Raw genomic sequence first — 20,390 nt, 5'->3', positions numbered from 1 at the left:
CTCATTGTGACATTGCAAATGTTTATTTTTTCAACAGATAAGAGACAGAACATTTCAAATTCCTATCCTGGAATCTGGAATTATCTTTTTCTCCAAACTTTTCTATTTAGCATCTTTTTGTCATAGCCAAAATAACCTAACTTTAGTTCTGGATTGGGTTGTACTGCCCCAGACAGACCCAGTTTGTAACTTGGGATTCTCCTGGACTCACAACTCCTGCTCGATGAGCAGGTGAAGTTGTGGCTAGGAGAGCCTTTCCACAACTTTGTGTTGTGTGTCAGCGCTCTGTCACTCAAGCCCTGGTCATCTCATGCTTGGACTACTACAGTGCACTCTACATGGGGCAACCCTTGAAGAGTATCCGGAAGCTTCAGCTGGTGCAAAACGCAGCTGCATGGTCAACTCTCGGGGCTCCTAGGGTGGTCCATGTTACATTGCTGTTGTAGATGACCAGGCTGAGCCTAAGAACGAGGTCAAATACACCATCAGTTTGGAGTCTCTACGCAATTGTGAGAGACTTAAATCTGCCCCCCTTTGCTTCAGGGTCCAATTCAAGGTGTTGATTATCACCTTTAAGGCCCTGCATGGCATGGGTCCAGGCTATCTCCAAAATCAGGTCACCTTGCGCATGTGCGAGCTCGGAATGGCTGTTCCGTTTCTTGCTCCGTTTCAAGCTGACGGAGAAAATGCTGGGAAACCTTACAAGCAGGCAGTATAACCCTTTGGATAGGTCCCCGGGGATGACTGAGATCTGGGGGACCCGAAGAGGCCAGTTTGCTGGGGAGGTCATCACTCTCGGACGATCTCAGGCCTCGCAACCCTCAGCGGCTTCGCAACGATCTCTCCCGCTTGATGGCGGCGGTGGCGGCGTATTGATGATGGCGGCGTTTCCTACTAGACCTCAGTGCTTGCAACATCTTCTGACTTCGCCTGCCCGGCTTGTTGAGCTCCTGGAGACCCTTTTGCACAGCCATCACCCTGAAGGGGGGGAGAACGACCTGTGCGCCCACCGGGGACGGGCGAATTTGGTGGCTGGCTGCATTTGCCGCCACCATGGCCCTTCCGGACACCCCTTCCACCCCCTCACTGTTTGATTCAGCCCTTACATCAACGCTGCCACCTTTTCCTTCCGTTTGTTGCTTGATTGGACCTCTTCCTTGGGTGAGTTTCTCCTTCAGTCTATCATCGCTGATGTGGAGCCTTTTTCTACCCCCCCCCGCTTGCCATCTGGCTCCTTTCCATCTGGGCTTCGGAACATTCAGTCTCCTTTAATTGCAAGCCTCTGGGCTTGCTGCCTCAGCCCCAGTCGCTTTGACTATCATTATTCGCGACTGCCTCTGGAATATTATTTCGGACAGCACTTGTTTAATTCCATTCATTGCAGTGCTTTGGACCCTGGACGAGTGGGGGTGCTCACAGTGTGTAGGAAGGCCCTCTGCTCCCCTCAACCGACCCGGACTTTTTGGACCTTCCCAGACTTACAGGAGAGGGGGATACGAGACACCGCCCTGTACGCCTCCTTTGGACCATTGCTGGGTTTCAGTCACTTCAACCATCTTGAACGTTAAGAGCTATTTGCACTACTTGAACTTGCACATTTTTTAACAGCTGCGCAATCTTCCTTTTTTCTCTCTTTTTCTTTTTCTCTCTTTCTTTCTTTCTTTTGTATGGGATATGTATGTGGTATGTATGTGATGTATATGTGATGCTTGTGCCCACTTTTATCCTTTATTGTCATTGTATTTTATAATTTTTAATTGATTTGTGGGGACTGGATGAGTGAGTTACTGTGTATGCATGAGGGGACTGGGTGAGCAACCGGGTGCCTCCTCCACTGAGTGCCATTGCAGAAGTGGTAAGGGGCCCAGGCCTATTTCCCGTCCTAGAATGTTTGAAATTAATGGCCTGCCAGAGAGAGCGGAGGCTACGGGGGGGGGGTAGAGAAACAGGGTCTACGGGTGCGGGAGTGGGCTGGAACATTCCGGTCACGATGGGGAGGGGCAGGTACGGTGGGAACTTCAGGGCTAGCCATTACCGGGGAAGGAGGGTTCACTATGTCACAGAGATCCCTCCTTCTGGCCCTGCTAGTTCCACTCCAGGGCCAGATGGCGAGAATTGTCAGGGCCCTGGTCTCCGGCTGTTGTTGCTAAGTGCCAGGTCTGTGGTTCACAAATCTCCCCTCGTCCGGGACCTAATTTTAGACGAGGGGGCAGACCTGGCATGTATTACTGAAACCTGGCTGGGCCCAATAGGAGGAGTCCCCCTCATTGAAATGTGCCCAGAAGGATTTCTGGTGCTTCATCAGCTGCGACCTCAGAGAAGGAGTGGGGGAGTGGCTGTCATCGTCCGAGGGTCTTTAGTTCCTCGTAGAATCCCTGCTCCAGAGCTTGTTGGGTGTGAGTCCCTGTTGATGAAGTTTGACCTTGGAGGTCAAGTGGGTTTGTTGCTAACGTACCTACCTCCCAACAGCGTTGCAACAGCCCTCCCCTCGCTCCTCGAGTCAGTAGCCGAGTTGACGGTAGCATTCCCCAGGCTTATGGTGCTGGGGGATTTCAACCTGCCTACACTTGGTGAACGCTCTGACGGGGCGCAGGAGTTCATGGCTTCCATGGCAGCCATGGACTTGACCCAAGTAATTCGGGGTTCGACTCATTCAGCGGGTCACACGCTTGACCTTGTATTCCTCTCAGAGCAGTGGAGACGTGATCTAGAGTTGAAGGGCATCAAGACCTTGCCCTTGTCATGGTCTGATCACTTCCTACTGAGGCTTGACTTTCGGAAACCAATCCCCCACTGAAGGGAGGTGGAACCGATTAGGTGGTTCTGCCCCAGGCGCCTGATGGACCCGATGGGATTTCAGACGGCGCTTGGAGAAATACCTGACACTCTCGTCCACAATCCGGTGGAGTCCTTAGTCGCTGCCTGGAATACAGCGGCGGCGGGGGCTCTAAACCGGATTGCGCCTTTACAACCTCTCCGAGGCAGCAGATCCAGGAGGGCCCCTTGGTTCACCGAGGAACTCCGGGAGATGAAGCGCCAAAAGAGATGCCTAGAGCGCTGCTGGAGGGCCAGTAAATCTGAGTCAGACCGAGCACTGATGAGAGCCTTTATCAGAGCCTATCTCGTGGCAATATGGGCAGCGAAACGTGCGCATTTTGCCACCCTTATTGCATCCGCTGAATCGCACCCAGCCGCCTTGTTTAGAATAACCCTCTCCCTCTTGAAAGGGAGGGATGCGGATGACCCTTTACAAGGTAGAGCTGAGGAATTTGTTCAGTATTTAACGGATAAAGTCGCTCGGATTCGGACAGAGCTGGACTCCAATTGCACGGTACCAGCCGAGGTACCGGGGGAAGGTCTTGAGCGTATTTCATGGATTGAGTTTCAACTTGTCTCTCCTGAGGAAGTGGACAAGGCCATAGGAGTGGTGAGTGCCTCCACTTGTATACTGGACCCGTGCCCCTCCTGGCTGGTCTCGACCAGCAGGGAGGTGACACGCGGCTGGATCTGGACGATTGTTAACACCTCTCTCTGGGAGGGAATTTTCCCACTCCTCCTAAAGGATGTGGTGGTGAGACCCCTCCTGAAGAAACCTTCTCTGGACCCAGCCATTTTGAGCAACTATCGTCCAGTCTCCAACCTGCCCTTTGTAGGGAAGGTTGTTGAGAAAATGGTGGCCTCTCAACTCCAATGGTCCTTGGATGAAACCGATTATCTGGATTCCTTTCAGTCGGGTTTCAGGCCTGGTTACAGCACGGAAACTGCTTTGGTCGCGCTGATCGATGATCTCTGGCAAGCCAGGGATAGGGGTCACCCCTCTATCCTTGTGCTCCTTGACCTCTCAGCGGCCTTCGATACCATCGACCATGGTATCCTTCTGCGATGGTTGCGAGAGGTGGGAGTGGGAGGCACCGTTCTTCGGTGGTTCTCCTCCTACCTCTCGGACAGGTCGCAGTTGGTGTTGGTTGGAGGGCAGAGATCAACCCCTAAGCCGCTTAACTATGGGGTGCCGCAGGGTTCAGTCCTGTCCCCCCTTCTATTTAACATCTACATGAAGCCGCTGGGTGAGATCATACGCCAGCACGGGATTAAATACCATCAATATGCGGACGATATGCAGTTGTATCTGTCCGCCCCGTGCCAATTCAGTGAAGCGGTTGAAGTGAAGTGCCAGTGCCTGGAGGCTGTCAGGGTCTGGATGGGCATGAACAAGCTTGCACTCAATCCCAACAAGACCGAGTGGCTATTGATGTTCCCTCCCAAAGATTGGCCAATTATTCCATCTCTCAGGCTGGGGGGTGAAATTATACGCCCCTCAGACAGGGTTCGCAATTTGGGAGTCCTCCTGGATCCGCAGCTGACTTTAGAACATCATTTGTCGGCTGTGACCAGGGGGACATTTGCCCAGGTTCGCCTGGTGCACCAATTGTGACCCTACCTGGATCGGGAGGCCCTTCAGATAGTCACTCAAGCCCTTGTGACCTCAAGACTGGATTACTGTAACATGCTCTACATGGGGCTGCCCTTGAAGAGTGTTCGAAGACTTCAACTAGTCCAGAACGCAGCCACGCGAGCGATTGCAGGTGCACCCAGGTACACCCATGTTACACCTATCCTCTGCGAGCTGCACTGGCTACTCATTAGTCTCCGGACCCGCTTCAAGGTGCTGGCTTGTTGAGCTCCTGGAGACCCTTTTGCACAGCCATCACCCTGAAGGGGGGGAGAACGACCTGTGCGCCCACCGGGGACGGGCGAATTTGGTGGCTGGCTGCATTTGCCGCCACCATGGCCCTTCCGGACGCCCCTTCCACCCCCTAACTGTTTGATTCAGCCCTTACATCAACGCTGCCACCTTTTCCTTCCGTTTGTTGCTTGATTGGACCTCTTCCTTCTTAAGAGCCAAGGTGGCGCAGTGGTTAAATGCAGCACTGCAGGCTACTGCTAGATCAGCAGGTCAGCGGTTCAAATCTCACCGGCTCAGGGTTGACTCAGCCTTCCATCCTTCCGAGGTGGGTAAAATGAGGACCCAGATTGTTGGGGGCAATATGCTGACTCTCTGTAAACCGCTTAGAGAGGCCTGAAAGGCCTATGAAGCGGTATATAAGTCTACTGCTATATTGCTATATATATATTCCTTGGGTGAGTTTCTCCTTCAGCCTATCATCGCTGATGTGGAGCCTTTTTCTACCCCCCCCCCCCGCTTGCCATCTGGCTCCTTTCCATCTGGGCTTCGGAACATTCAGTCTCCTTTAATTGCAAGCCTCTGGGCTTGCTGCCTCAGCCCCAGTCGCTTTGACTATCATTATTCGCGACTGCCTCTGGAATATTATTTCGGACAGCACTTGTTTAATTCCATTCATTGCAGTGCTTTGGACCCTGGACGAGTGGGGGTGCTCACAGTGTGTAGGAAGGCCCTCTGCTCCCCTCAACCGACCCGGACTTTTTGGACCTTCCCAGACTTACAGGAGAGGGGGATACGAGACACCGCCCTGTACGCCTCCTTTGGACCATTGCTGGGTTTCAGTCACTTCAACCATCTTGAACGTTAAGAGCTATTTGCACTACTTGAACTTGCACATTTTTTAACAGCTGCGCAATCTTCCTTTTTTCTCTCTTTTTCTTTTTCTCTCTTTCTTTCTTTCTTTCTTTCTTTTGTATGGGATATGTATGTGGTATGTATGTGATGTATATGTGATGCTTGTGCCCACTTTTATCCTTTATTGTCATTGTATTTTATAATTTTTAATTGATTTGTGGGGACTGGATGAGTGAGTTACTGTGTATGCATGAGGGGACTGGGTGAGCAACCGGGTGCCTCCTCCACTGAGTGCCATTGCAGAAGTGGTAAGGGGCCCAGGCCTATCTCCCGTCCTAAAATGTTTGAAATTAATGGCCTGCCAGAGAGAGCGGAGGCTACGGGGGGGGGGGGTAGAGAAACAGGGTCTACGGGTGCGGGAGTGGGCTGGAACATTCCGGTCACGATGGGGAGGGGCAGGTACGGTGGGAACTTCAGGGCTAGCCATTACCGGGGAAGGAGGGTTCACTATGTCACAGAGATCCCTCCTTCTGGCCCTGCTAGTTCCACTCCAGGGCCAGATGGCGAGAATTGTCAGGGCCCTGGTCTCCGGCTGTTGTTGCTAAGTGCCAGGTCTGTGGTTCACAAATCTCCCCTCGTCCGGGACCTAATTTTAGACGAGGGGGCAGACCTGGCATGTATTACTGAAACCTGGCTGGGCCCAGTAGGAGGAGTCCCCCTCACTGAAATGTGCCCAGAAGGATTTCTGGTGCTTCATCAGCTGCGACCTCAGAGAAGGAGTGGGGGAGTGGCTGTCATCGTCCGAGGGTCTTTAGTTCCTCGTAGAATCCCTGCTCCAGAGCTTGTTGGGTGTGAGTCCCTGTTGATGAAGTTTGACCTTGGAGGTCAAGTGGGTTTGTTGCTAACGTACCTACCTCCCAACAGCGTTGCAACAGCCCTCCCCTCGCTCCTCGAGTCAGTAGCCGAGTTGACGGTAGCATTCCCCAGGCTTATGGTGCTGGGGGATTTCAACCTGCCTACACTTGGTGAACGCTCTGACGGGGCGCAGGAGTTCATGGCTTCCATGGCAGCCATGGACTTGACCCAAGTAATTCGGGGTTCGACTCATTCAGCGGGTCACACGCTTGACCTTGTATTCCTCTCAGAGCAGTGGAGACGTGATCTAGAGTTGAAGGGCATCAAGACCTTGCCCTTGTCATGGTCTGATCACTTCCTACTGAGGCTTGACTTTCGGAAACCAATCCCCCACTGAAGGGAGGTGGAACCGATTAGGTGGTTCTGCCCCAGGCGCCTGATGGACCCGATGGGATTTCAGACGGCGCTTGGAGAAATACCTGACACTCTCGTCCACAATCCGGTGGAGTCCTTAGTCGCTGCCTGGAATACAGCGGCGGCGGGGGCTCTAAACCGGATTGCGCCTTTACAACCTCTCCGAGGCAGCAGATCCAGGAGGGCCCCTTGGTTCACCGAGGAACTCCGGGAGATGAAGCGCCAAAAGAGATGCCTAGAGCGCTGCTGGAGGGCCAGTAAATCTGAGTCAGACCGAGCACTGATGAGAGCCTTTATCAGAGCCTATCTCGTGGCAATATGGGCAGCGAAACGTGTGCATTTTGCCACCCTTATTGCATCCGCTGAATCGCACCCAGCCGCCTTGTTTAGAATAACCCTCTCCCTCTTGAAAGGGAGGGATGCGGATGACCCTTTACAAGGTAGAGCTGAGGAATTTGTTCAGTATTTAACGGATAAAGTCGCTCGGATTCGGACAGAGCTGGACTCCAATTGCACGGTACCAGCCGAGGTACCGGGGGAAGGTCTTGAGCGTATTTCATGGATTGAGTTTCAACTTGTCTCTCCTGAGGAAGTGGACAAGGCCATAGGAGTGGTGAGTGCCTCCACTTGTATACTGGACCCGTGCCCCTCCTGGCTGGTCTCGACCAGCAGGGAGGTGACACGCGGCTGGATCTGGACGATTGTTAACACCTCTCTCTGGGAGGGAATTTTCCCACTCCTCCTAAAGGATGTGGTGGTGAGACCCCTCCTGAAGAAACCTTCTCTGGACCCAGCCATTTTGAGCAACTATCGTCCAGTCTCCAACCTGCCCTTTGTAGGGAAGGTTGTTGAGAAAATGGTGGCCTCTCAACTCCAATGGTCCTTGGATGAAACCGATTATCTGGATTCCTTTCAGTCGGGTTTCAGGCCTGGTTACAGCATGGAAACTGCTTTGGTCGCGCTGATCGATGATCTCTGGCAAGCCAGGGATAGGGGTCACCCCTCTATCCTTGTGCTCCTTGACCTCTCAGCGGCCTTCGATACCATCGACCATGGTATCCTTCTGCGATGGTTGCGAGAGGTGGGAGTGGGAGGCACCGTTCTTCGGTGGTTCTCCTCCTACCTCTCGGACAGGTCGCAGTTGGTGTTGGTTGGAGGGCAGAGATCAACCCCTAAGCCACTTAACTATGGGGTGCCGCAGGGTTCAGTCCTGTCCCCCCTTCTATTTAACATCTACATGAAGCCGCTGGGTGAGATCATACGCCAGCACGGGATTAAATACCATCAATATGCGGACGATATGCAGTTGTATCTGTCCGCCCCGTGCCAATTCAGTGAAGCGGTTGAAGTGAAGTGCCAGTGCCTGGAGGCTGTCAGGGTCTGGATGGGCATGAACAAGCTTGCACTCAATCCCAACAAGACCGAGTGGCTATTGATGTTCCCTCCCAAAGATTGGCCAATTATTCCATCTCTCAGGCTGGGGGGTGAAATTATACGCCCCTCAGACAGGGTTCGCAATTTGGGAGTCCTCCTGGATCCGCAGCTGACTTTAGAACATCATTTGTCGGCTGTGACCAGGGGGACATTTGCCCAGGTTCGCCTGGTGCACCAATTGTGACCCTACCTGGATCGGGAGGCCCTTCAGATAGTCACTCAAGCCCTTGTGACCTCAAGACTGGATTACTGTAACATGCTCTACATGGGGCTGCCCTTGAAGAGTGTTCGAAGACTTCAACTAGTCCAGAACGCAGCCACGCGAGCGATTGCAGGTGCACCCAGGTACACCCATGTTACACCTATCCTCTGCGAGCTGCACTGGCTACCCATTAGTCTCCGGACCCGCTTCAAGGTGCTGGTCGTTACCTATAAAGCCCTACATGGCATCGGACCTGGGTACCTGAGAGACCGCCTCCTGCCGATTACCTCCCATAGACCGATCAGATCTCACAGGCTAGGTCTTCTCCGGATTCCATCTGCCAGCCAATGTCAGCTGGCGACTCCCCGGGGGAGAGCCTTCTCTATTGCAGCTCCAGCCCTTTGGAACGACCTGCCCGTGGAGATCCGGACCCTCACTACCCTCCCGGCCTTCCGCAAAGCCACTAAGTCCTGGCTGCTCCAGCAGGCCGGGGGGCTGTTGAAATACCCAGCCCCACGGTAACTATGAATGTTGTGTATTTTAAAGTGTTGTTTTGTCTATTTATCCCCTTCCCTTGTTTATTGTAAGCCGCCCGGACTCCTTCGGGAGTGGGCAGCATACAACACCAATAAACAACAAACAAATCTTCATGGGATTAGCCTGCCCCACCCATGCTGGCAGAAGGGACATGCTGCAGATGCCATCAGCCAAGGAATTTCCACTGGCAAAATCCAGAAGAAGAGCCTTGTCTGCTGTGGCAGAGCATCTCTAGAACACCTTGACCCCAGAGGTCAGATCTGCTGATCTCCCACCCTTTCGGCTTTCAAAAAAGTCTTGAAGACATGGCTGTCAACTAGCCTGAGTCCTTAATGGAGGTGTAACACATTCAGGGTGGCTAATGGAGCATAAACACCTCCACCTCCTCCCTGTGCATACTTTGCTCTCCTTGTCCCTCTCTATCCCGCTTAGCTTTATTTTAATTGAATTTCTAAATTTAAGATCTTTATTGTTTTAATGTTTTACACTGCATTTTATTCAACGTTTTAAGCCATCTAGGATTGCCTGTGGCGAGATGGGCAGCTTACAAGTTCGATAAATAAATAAGCATTACCAAAAAATGCTGGGTGCTTTCAGATAATAAGGCTTTTATTTTATAACCCTCTTACCTCATTCAGAGAATTCGATATGGAAGTCTGAATCCAGCCAACTTCCATTTGCTGTTCTCCGAAGTCCTTTTATTGCTTTTGTTTTTTTCTTTGCAGGGAAAAATCCATTATGAAGGGGCAAGTGAAATGTTTTTTGACAATTAGCACTAACAGTCACATATATAGAAACAATCCCTCCTGTATATTATATTTTAGAAGCCGTGGGAACCTTAGGTGACCAGAAGCTCTGGGTACCTTAGGGTGAAAACTCCTGAACCAAAACCCCATATTAAATCAAATAATGGCATTTTGACAGATGCATTTTTCTACCACCACAATATGAGCATTTGCTTTAAAAAAAAGTATAGAAGTCTACTCCCTATGCCCATGATGGCAAACCTATGGCACTTGTGCCATAGGTGGCAGGCAGAGCGATATTTGAGGGCACATGAGGTGTTGCCCTATGTCAGCTCCAGAGTTTATGTATGCACTGGCCAGCTGATTTTTGGCCTTCTGGATGGCTGGGGGAGGCAGTTTTCACCCTCCCCAGGCTTCAGGAAAGCTTCCGGAGCCTGTGGATGCCGAAAAACGGGCCCAACGGGCCTACCGGAAGTTCCTGAAGCCTGGGGAGGGCAAAAACCGGGCCTGCCAGAAGTCCGGATGCTTCAGTGAGGCATGTGCGGTATATGTGTGTGTGTGCGTGCGTACATATACTGGGGGGGGGGCTTATGGCACCCGAGCAGAAAAACATTGACCATCACTGCCCTATGCAGTCACATTGCTCTCCTACTTTTTCCTGCTGTCAGCATCTATGCAGATAATTAAAAAAAAAAAAGCATGATCCTCCCCATTATCAATTCCATGTTGAAGTGGTGCTGAGCTATAGCAATTGTGTAAAACTTGTATAAGCAGAAGAAAAATGAAAAAAAAAATCCCTGAATATAATTGACAGCAAGGTTGTTTTGCAACACCAAGCTATTGCATATAACTTATGTAACACTTTAACCAGCAGATCCTGAGTGCCTATCTTTTTAAAAAAAAATATGATCTTAGCCCATATTTAACTGACTGGAGATTTCAACCTCTCCCCTTTTGTAAAAGAAAAGAGAAACATTACATTTATTTTGCACATTCACTCTAGCAAGAGGAGGAAATATATTTTGCCAGGGCTTTTCAGTTTGCTGCCTCCCGAACTAAATTTAATTCCGATCACAAACGCTTTGGAAAACGAATGTGGTGCTTTATTTCGAGCAGGGCACGGAGCATGGAGAAACAGACTGAAATGTAAAACTGAGCAAACTTCCAAAAAACCCCAAGGGAAAGATCAGCGAGGAACGCACCACAAAGGGCAAAGCAACCATATTTCTTGTTAATGCAAAAGACCGTCGCCACTAAGCAAGCTCCCAAGCTCAGCGTTGAAGGGCGGACTCGGGACCTAACGTCAGAAGGGCATGTTGTTGACTCGCGGAACCGAAGCACAACCCCCGACGCTGAGACGTTTGCCAGCCCATCTGGGCTTCCCCGCTTCGGTTCCCCCACTTTTGTGCCTCTACCGGCCACCGAGGGGAACGTTCGCTGATTAGCTGAGTGGCTTGTCAGTCATGCTTGGGAAATTCCAAAATGGGCGGATCTGAGTCAATGTTCCTTCTGGGCAGAGGAGAGGAAGTAAAAGCGATGTCCGTGATGCAAAGCTTTGGAGGTCCCGGAGCTGTTTGGACCTCGATCCGTACAGTTTTTAGCAGGTAGGACTAGTTCACCTCCTCCCCTCTCCCTGCAGGAACTCGAGCTCATTGCTTTTCTTTTAAACGGAAGGAGAAGGTGGGAAGGATGGAATCCCGGGTGCTTTCGGTACGTTTTCGAGATGCTCTATGTATGGCACGGCTCTTTTTTTTACATACATACATACATACATACATACATACATACATACATACATACATACATACATACATTGCATACACACACATACACACACATTAAACACACACACACACACACACACACACACACACAGACATACGACGCATCTCACATTTCCGGGTATTTTAGGATTTGGGAATAAAGGCAAAACAGGATCAGTTCAGCATGGGATAAACAAGAGTATCGCTGTAAGGGATGCAGGGAGAGGCAGGTCTGAATTCTGTCATTTGGACCACTTTCTGGTGAAGGACATTTCTTAATCTCATTTATTTGTATTGCAGGTAATAAACAGGGATTTTGTAACTGTATTGAGGTTTGGGGAGGTTATTAGGAAAAAAAGGGAGGGACTGTTTCCTTTGATGTTGAATGTAGAGTCTTTTTTAAAAAAAATATCCTTGTCCAAGTGCACAGCCTAAATTCTGTTGTCATATTTCTCTTTGCTGTTAAAAGGTCAGTTCTCCAGTATGTAGCAACTCTTTTGAGATGCATGAGTGGAAAGATCACATCAGATTATGGTGTCATGTAAATGAATTAAATTACTGACTCATTTGCTAAGCACTGTTCTTGTTTGGGAGCAACTGATGTGTCTGACATCTGGGGCCCAATTCTTTTCATATATGCCTATTTGTTCAAAGTTGAAATATTCAGATTCCCAGATAAACATGTACAGGATTGTAACCTTTAAAAAATATATGCTCCCAGTATTTTTATTCTGACTTGTCTTTCATAGATTACAGGTTTGGATATGTGGGAAATATTTTATTTTCTCTTTCCCAGACTGAGTTAGATCCATGTAATTAATGTTAAATTATGTTTGGATGGCTTGTGGCTAGTCTGCTTAGTAGGATGGGTAAGTCCAATTGATTGTGTTCATTATATAAACCAGGGGTAGTCAACCTTTTTATACCTATAGCCCATTTTTGTATTTCTGGTAGTATTAAAATTTTCTAACCGCCCACCAGTTCCACAATAATGGTGATTTATAAAGTAGGGCAGTAACTTTACTTTAAAAAATTTATAAAGCAGAGTTACAGCAAACCCCTACCACCCACCATGAAAGCTGGAACGCCCACTAGTGGACGGTAGAGACCAGGTTGACTACCACTGATATAAACAGTGGTTCAAGTTAATTGTTGGTTGATCACGTCATGGTCACAGTTGTTGAATAGCTACTAGTGAGCAGGGAATTAAAGCTAAATCTCATTAGTAAAAATAGCATCTCCTTCAGATTGAAGGTGGGGCACGGATCTAGCCTCAAACTGAGAAACTGGAAAACAATGTAAGCAGGTACATCTTCAAATATCCTTGGTAACAATATAGTAGTGATTTGCTACTAGAGTATTATGAGGGAGATGGCTTCTTCTTTTCAGTCTAGTCTATATTCCTGGAATTTCCTGTGATCTTCTTTCCAATCCTATTTAGGTCTAAATATTGTTTTTGGTGGTGGTGGTGGTGGGGAGGAATAGTCCCAGGGGTGGGCTTCAAAAATTTTAGCAAGGGGTTCTCTGCCCAGTTGCTGGGTCAGGGGTGGCTTTCAGGCGGTTCGCGGCGGTCCCCGCGAACCGGTTGGTCGGCAAACCCGGAAGTAAGTAACTTCCGGGAACGCCGAAGGGTCCACCCGCCTGCCTGCGTTTCTTACCCGGTTTTGACGAGTTCTGCGCTTCCACGCATGCGCAGGACGCATACAGCGCCTGCGTGATCTTCCAGGAGCAGCTGGAGCATCGCACAGACGCTAGTACGCATGCGTGCACTGCGCGCGTGCATGAGGACGCCGCCGGCCCCGTTCCAACCGAACTGGTTGGAACGGGGTGAGAAACCCACCCCGGTGCTGGGTAGACATGGCCATAGTGGGCATGACCTAGGTGGGCTCCTGCACCACAGTTGTGAGGGCATTTCTGCCCTCCCCGGGCTCTGGAGGCTTTCTTCGAGTCTCCGGGAGGGCAAAATGGCCCATTTCCGGCCTTCCCGAACTTCTGGTAGGCTTATTTTTCACCCTCCCCGAGCCTCCACGTGTGCCCTGCACTTACCTGCATCCAAAATGGGCTGCATGGTTACTCCTGGGCAGGTTACTCCAAACTGCATAGAATCATAGCTAGAGGTTCTCCTGAACCCCTGTGAACCCCCAGCAGCCCACCCCTGAATAGTCCAGAGTTAGTTTCCATGTCTGCTATAACAAATTCCCAATTATTTTTCAGTTATGTTATTTTGGTTTGTCGGTACAATTTCTCATTCTCTTATTTCTCAGAATCAGGGAGAATAAGCATAATCACACATTTTCCTAAAATATAATATAGGTAGTCTTCGATTTACAACAGTTCATTTAATGACCATTGATAGTTACAACGGCACTGAAAAAATGACTTATGACCATTTTTCACACTTGTAGCCATTGCAGCGTTCCCATCCATGGTCACGTGATCAAAATTCAGATGCTTGGCAACTGTCAGGTATTTATGACAGTGGCAGTGCGATCACCTTTTGTGACCTTCTGAGAAGCAAACTCAATGGGGAAGCCAGATTCACTTAAAACCATGTTACTAACTTAACAAGTGCAGTGATTCACTTAACAAATATGGCAAGAAAGATTGTAAAACGGGACAAAACTCACTTAACAACTATCTTGTTGAGCAACAGAAAATTTGGGCTCAATTGTGATCATAAGTTGATTACCTGTATTGTTTTTTAGGGCTTAGAGTATTGTGTGAACTGAACCACTTGATTTGAAAACCAAGGTTTAGCATAATGTGTGAAACCAACTAATGGTGAACTAGTCAAGTAACAGAGTAGTGAAGCTGCAAAGCGCTAATCTTGGAAAGCTTCACTTCTGAGTAACTTTCTTTTGGAGGTATCCTTTTATTCCAGGCATATTGAGTTGAATGAAAGTAAGAATAAATTTTTGTCAATTACTTGATACTGTGTTTCAAAACTCTGTCTATTGCAAATATTTTTGGTTTTGTTTACAGAACCTTATTATCATTATATCATTGTTGAATTAAAAAACACACAACCTGGTTTTCAAGAAAAGATAGCCTTTTAAAAGTATTTTTTGATTCTATTCCTGCTTTACTGTTGGCAACATACAGTAGGCAAGTTTATGTTCAGCAATAGAGTTATGATACAGCCATTAAGGTGAAAGGCTATATTAAAAAAATCAACTGAAATCATCACCATTGGCCTGTGGGCTGAGGTTGGAGGTCAAGACACAGAGAAAGTTTTGTGAGAAAGTGGTGTTATGTGGCATATCCCCAGTTTGATTTCTCTTACTCCATATGCAAAATAACATTGCAGTACATATAGGCAGTCCTCCACATATGACCATAATGGAGACTGCCCATTACAGATGTATGTTGTGATAGTCATAAAACAAGTTGGTCATGTGACCAACCTGATTTTGTGATTATTATTTTTTTGCAGTCATAAGTGCAAACCTGGCAATCACAAGTGAGAGGCTATTGTTTGCTATGGATGTGATTTTGCAAAAAACTGGAAGTAAGTGTTGGATTTTGGCAAAACCCTGGTAAAAACAGTTACATGACCGGGACGCTGCAAATGGCCATCTGCCCATAGATTAGTTTGTTTGATTTTGTTGTTGGCGAGCCTAGCCACTGGGGTTTATTCAATAGCCTGTGGTTAAACTATGGTTTAGTATTTATATGAGCCAAGTCACCAGCTCTTTATAGTAACCTTTTGGTGAATTCCTATATTGGTTACCTGTACTGGAAGTGGTTAGGCTGTCATAGAGATCCAGGACTCCCTCTGCAGCCTTGAGATACAGAACTTCTGCTTGAGTAATTCTAACCAAAGTGTAGGAAGAAAAGTCAGGATGAAACCAAATAATTTAGATTGTTGCCCTTACTTGTGTACCTGTGTATGTACAGTAGTCCTTGACTTATGACCACAATTAAGCCCAAAATTTTTGTTGCTAAGCAAGACAGTTGTTAAGTGAGCCACTGTGGCTGTTAAGTAACACAGTTGTTAAATGAATGTGGCTTCCCCATTGACTTTGCTTGTTAGAAGGTCGCAAAAGGCAATCATGTGACCCTGGGACACCGCAACTGTCAAAAATATGAGTCAGTTGCCAAAGGTCTGAATTCTGATCACGTGACCACGGGGCAGCTGCAACAATTGTAAGTGTAAAAAACGGTCATAAGTCACTTTTTTCAATGATGTTGAACAGTCACTAAATGAACTGTTGTAAGTCAAGGATCACCTATTCTCACATATTCTGTAGGTGTATGTGTGAGCATGAACTTTCTAGGCAGTAGCATAACAATGGTTTGAAGGTAACCATTAACGCACTTCCTAGAAGCCAGGGTACAGAGACTGTTTATTATAAACTTTAGTCTATTTATAATAGATTTGGAGAATGAAAGGTGCTCTGGGCACAAGTAGAGATATGGTTTCAAAATTGTGCTGTGTCTGTTTTCTTATTACAAAAAGGAGATGGTCCCTGACATCTATGTACCAAAAAAGCGAGTCATTCAGGATATGGAGTTCTGATCTAATCACTTCTCCATGAGATGCATTATCTGTCAGGGTTCCAAATAATACTCCTAGGATAAATAGGATTCCAAGACAAGCAGGTTTCTCAAAGAGCTAGTTTATTGGAAAGATCATATTAGCACAGGCTGGTGAAAACTGGCTCTAAAGGTTCCTATGGTTTTCACCAAATTAAAAATAAATGTTTTTCCCCTTCCCCAAACAAGCATGGTGCCATCCGGTTGCCTGGTAATATCATCCCTCCTGTCTCTGACTAGGTGTGACTAGGAGTATGTCCTTGGTTCCCAGGAGAAAGTATTTTGTTTCGACTACAATCCCCTCTTTCTCTATTCCCCGCTCCCTAACTCTCAGCTTCTGTGTGGTAACACTGAAACCCAGAAAATGGCCTCTCTCAGGCCAGCTTCAAGGTTGACACTGTCTCTACTCTGTACCAATTTAATGCTTGTTTGGTGCCAGCTTTGGATACGTTTTCTTTCCCAGCTGGTGGTTCTTCTTTGTGGCTAAATCATTTGGATTTTTATCCATTATCCATTAACATTCATTTCTCTTTTCTGGGTCATTGGGACAGGAGGTAGAGCAGACAGGTCATGATATTCCTCCTCCGCTTCTGTTATTATTATTTTTCATTGATGGCATTCATGTTCTATGAATCATGGCTTCCCCTGAAATAGCCTGGCCTAGAATTGGCCTCTGATTCCTGGAAACAATCCCTGGGTCTTTTTCATACTGTTGGGGACATATGCCAAAATATTAATACTTACCCTGTATATATGTATGCATGTATGCATGCATGCATGTATGTGTGTGTGTACATACATACATACATACAAACATTGGCAAAACATACATACATAGATACATACAAACATTGGCAAAACAGAACAATACAGCAAGAAAAAAGGAATATATATGTGGGTAAAATGAGGACCCGGATTATTGTTGGGGGCAATATGCTGACTCTGTAAACCGCTTAGAGAAGTCTGAAAGCCCTATGAAGCGGTATATAAGTCTAACTGCTATAATAGCAATCCTCCTCCCAGTACATTCTGCTCTGTTCCTTCCCATCTTTTGGTTATAATTGTATTTTTATTATGATTTTATACACACACACACACACACAACTTTATTTTAATGTTATAAGCTGCCCAGAGTCACCTCACAGTGAGAGAGATGGCAAACAAACAAATTAATTAATTAATTAAGTCAGCCATCCTAAAAGATATAAAACTCATACCCAAGGTAATCCCATTCATCAAAACAATCAGTACAACCACTGCTCCAACTCTTATCGTATCCCCAAACCCATTGACAAAGTCATGCCTTTGGGGGTCTTCCTAAAAGCCAGAAGGACTAAACCCAATCTGATCTCCAGTAGGATGATGTTCCACAATCATGTGGCAAAGAAGTCTCCTTCCTAGGTACCTGCCCGATGAGACCTACAACATGCCCCTTCTCAATGTTGAGGGCCTTGTCTAACATTAAAAAACAATTTCAATTATTTTTAATTTTTAGTTCTCTTTGTTCTATTGAGCAGACAATAGAGAAGCCATCAGTAAAATTGCAAGTTGTAGTTATATGTTTTCCCTAATAACCATAGGTGATTTGCTTAACGACCACAGCAGAAGTGAGGTTGTAAGTCTGTGTCTGTCATATGATACCTCACTTAGTGACAGAGTTGCTAGTCCCAACAGTGGCCATTAAATGAAGATTGCCTGTATTAGATGGCAGAGTCAGAAATACTGCCTGATCTACTGCAATGCCTTTTAGTAGCTTCTGTAATCTTATCTCAAAAGATATACTGCGTGGATCTTTTATTTGCCATCACTCTAGCCATCTACCCCCACTCAGTTTTCTAACACGAAGGAGAAAAATCCCCCTGGTGCTGCCTCTTATTTTGTATTATGTGTAGTGTTGCTGAAAGTGGGTGGTAGTAATCCTGTTATGGAGGCTGCAGTGTCATTTCAGTGGGTGAAGCAGAGAATAGGTGGGCAGAATTATTTTGTGGTTTCTTCTTTTGCACCTGCAGACATGGCTGTCTCATGATCTTAGTATGAGGGGGAGTGTTTCGTCTTGAAAGTGCCAAGGTGTATCTCTCTTTCCAAATAAGTTCCCTCAGCTTTTTTTTTTTTAAAGTCATCATTAATTCTAGCTACAGTTGTCACGGCACCAGCTGATCCTGGCTGATCCAAAAATAAAAAATCTAAGGAGAATTTGAATGAAAATCTACTAGAAAACCCCAGCACTCTTGAATTAGACTAAGAAATTGAAAAGATGCATTCCCCCCATCCCAAAAAAAGTGTAATGAACTGGGCCTTCTACCAGGACCAATTCTATCAGGACCTGAACACTATAGATCAGTGTTTCTCAACCTTGGCAATCTTAAGATGTCTGGACTTCAACTCCCAGAATTCTGAGGAGGGATGGCTGAGGAATTCTGGACATTGAAGTCCTGTCATCTTAGACATGCTATGGTTGAAAAACATTGCTATAGGAAATGTTAAACAGATGTGTGTATTCCAGAAGTCCGAAAATGAATCGATAAGTAGAAAACTTACTAACGTAACAGAGGAAATGATAAAAAATAGGACAGGAAAGGACTCATTTTATTGGCATTTCAGTAAAATAAGTACCAGTGAAACTAAATGAGGGAAGCATTTGCAACTGGCAGAATGGAAAACTTTGTCACACAACTCACTGTTAAACTGTGAAATTCACTGTCACAGTTATGGTAATGGTAGCTGGTTTGAATAATTTTAAAAAAGCCTGGACAGATTCATGGAAAATCAGGATATCAGTGGTCAATACTGATAGCTGTTTACTATTTTCTAAATTGTAGGCAGCATATCATAAATACCGCCTGCTGGAAGGTGACTAGAATGGAGGATCACCTGATAGTCCAGTCTGGTGAGCTTCACTTCCCAAAGCATCCAGTTGGATATTATGCAACACTGTCCTAGATTATGTTACTCTGTGGGATAAGCCAACAGGGCTTTCACATGGAAGTCTTTTCTGTCTATGGCAGAGATGGACAACTGTAGCAACTTTACAACCTGTGGACTTCAACTCCCAGAATTCCTAAACCAGTATGGTTGGTTCAGGAATTCTGGGAGTTGAAGTCCATAGGTCGTAAAGTTGCCATAATTGCCCACCCCTTATCTGTGGTATTTCTACCACATGGTGGTGATTCCTTTGGTTTTGTATAATGGGATTGTTAGAACTGTCCACTAGGACTCTCCGTGGGACAACTGTTCCTTGGCAAAGAGCTGGATGCAAGTAGAAACTAAATTTTACTAAATTCAGCTCATGACTGTGAGACTCTTAATTGAGATTAGGAGTTATGAGTGAAGTTATGCCAGCCCTTAACCATCCTCATTAAGTTCTAGTGCATTTTGGGACCTACTACTGGTGAAATTCATTTTTTTTTCCTACCGGTTCTGTTGGCATGGCTTGGTGGGTGTGGTAGGGGAAGGGTACTGCACAATCTCCATTCCTTCCCCATTCTGGGGCCAGCCAGAGGTGGTATTTGCTGGTTCTCCGAACTATTCAAAATTTCCACTAACAGTTCTCCAGAACTTGTCAGAACCTGTTGAATTTCACAACTGGGCGTCACTTCAAGATAATGACTTTGACCCATAATGACTTTGATCTTTGAGGCCCATTATGGTATGGGCTAAACACCATTGGTAGGTTAGAGTCTTTTTGGTGATTTTGGTATATTGTAGGTGGTGCAACTTTTATATATACTGTATATATTTCTTTAGCATATTTTATGCGAGTTTATTTTATTTGTTGCTATGAATGCTGTTTTTGCTACTATTGCAATGCTGTTTAAATTTGGTATTTGGTTGGTATATAATTACTTTATATAATAATTATATAATACACACACATATACATACATGCATGCATGCATACATACATACATACATACATACATTCATTCATTCATTCATTCATTCATTCATTCATTCATTCATTCATTCATTCATTCATACATAAAATTTTCAGCCTGCTGCTGGAAGTACGGTATATTGTAAGGACTTTAGAGGTGACCGACCGACCGACCGACCTACCTACCTACCTACCTACCTACCTACCTACCTACCTACCTACCTTTTTAATTGCCCATCTCCTTCACAAAGGGGATCTGGGTGGTGTACATTTTAATCAGTACAATAAAACATTACAAACTGAATAATTTAAGGTCAAAAATGTAAAACAACATTGCATGAGATGGACAGTTCCAAGATGAGAGGTCTCAGAGCTGGGGGAGGGTTTCTCAACCAACCTCACAGCTGTGTGGGCCCCTGTATTCCCCATGCAAGGCTACACAGCCAAGTTTTGACCCCATTGTGGGAGGCCAAGAGATTGGGGATTTTCCTCA

At 46.6% G+C, this 20,390-nt stretch overlaps 1 protein-coding gene across 5 annotated transcripts in view; it reads left to right on the top strand.

The window, feature by feature from the left end:
* The first annotated feature begins 11,222 nt into the window (after positions 1–11,222).
* Positions 11,223–20,390, top strand: part of TNIP1 (TNFAIP3 interacting protein 1) — a 70,164-nt gene continuing 60,996 nt past the window's right edge. For 2 of the 5 annotated variants that reach the window (XM_032210444.1, XM_032210442.1), the window contains exon 1: positions 11,223–11,328. The gene's annotated coding sequence lies outside the window, so the exon portion shown is untranslated. Of the gene's footprint in view, positions 11,329–11,368; positions 11,435–20,390 lie in introns of those variants that run through there. The other 3 variants (XM_032210445.1, XM_032210446.1, XM_032210443.1) reach the window with 3 other exon arrangements.

Source organism: Thamnophis elegans, chromosome 2, assembly GCF_009769535.1.
Source record: "Thamnophis elegans isolate rThaEle1 chromosome 2, rThaEle1.pri, whole genome shotgun sequence".
Taxonomy (NCBI): domain Eukaryota; kingdom Metazoa; phylum Chordata; class Lepidosauria; order Squamata; family Colubridae; genus Thamnophis; species Thamnophis elegans.
The sequence above is the reverse complement of the archived record's forward strand: the minus strand, read 5'-3'. Positions and strand labels throughout refer to the sequence as shown.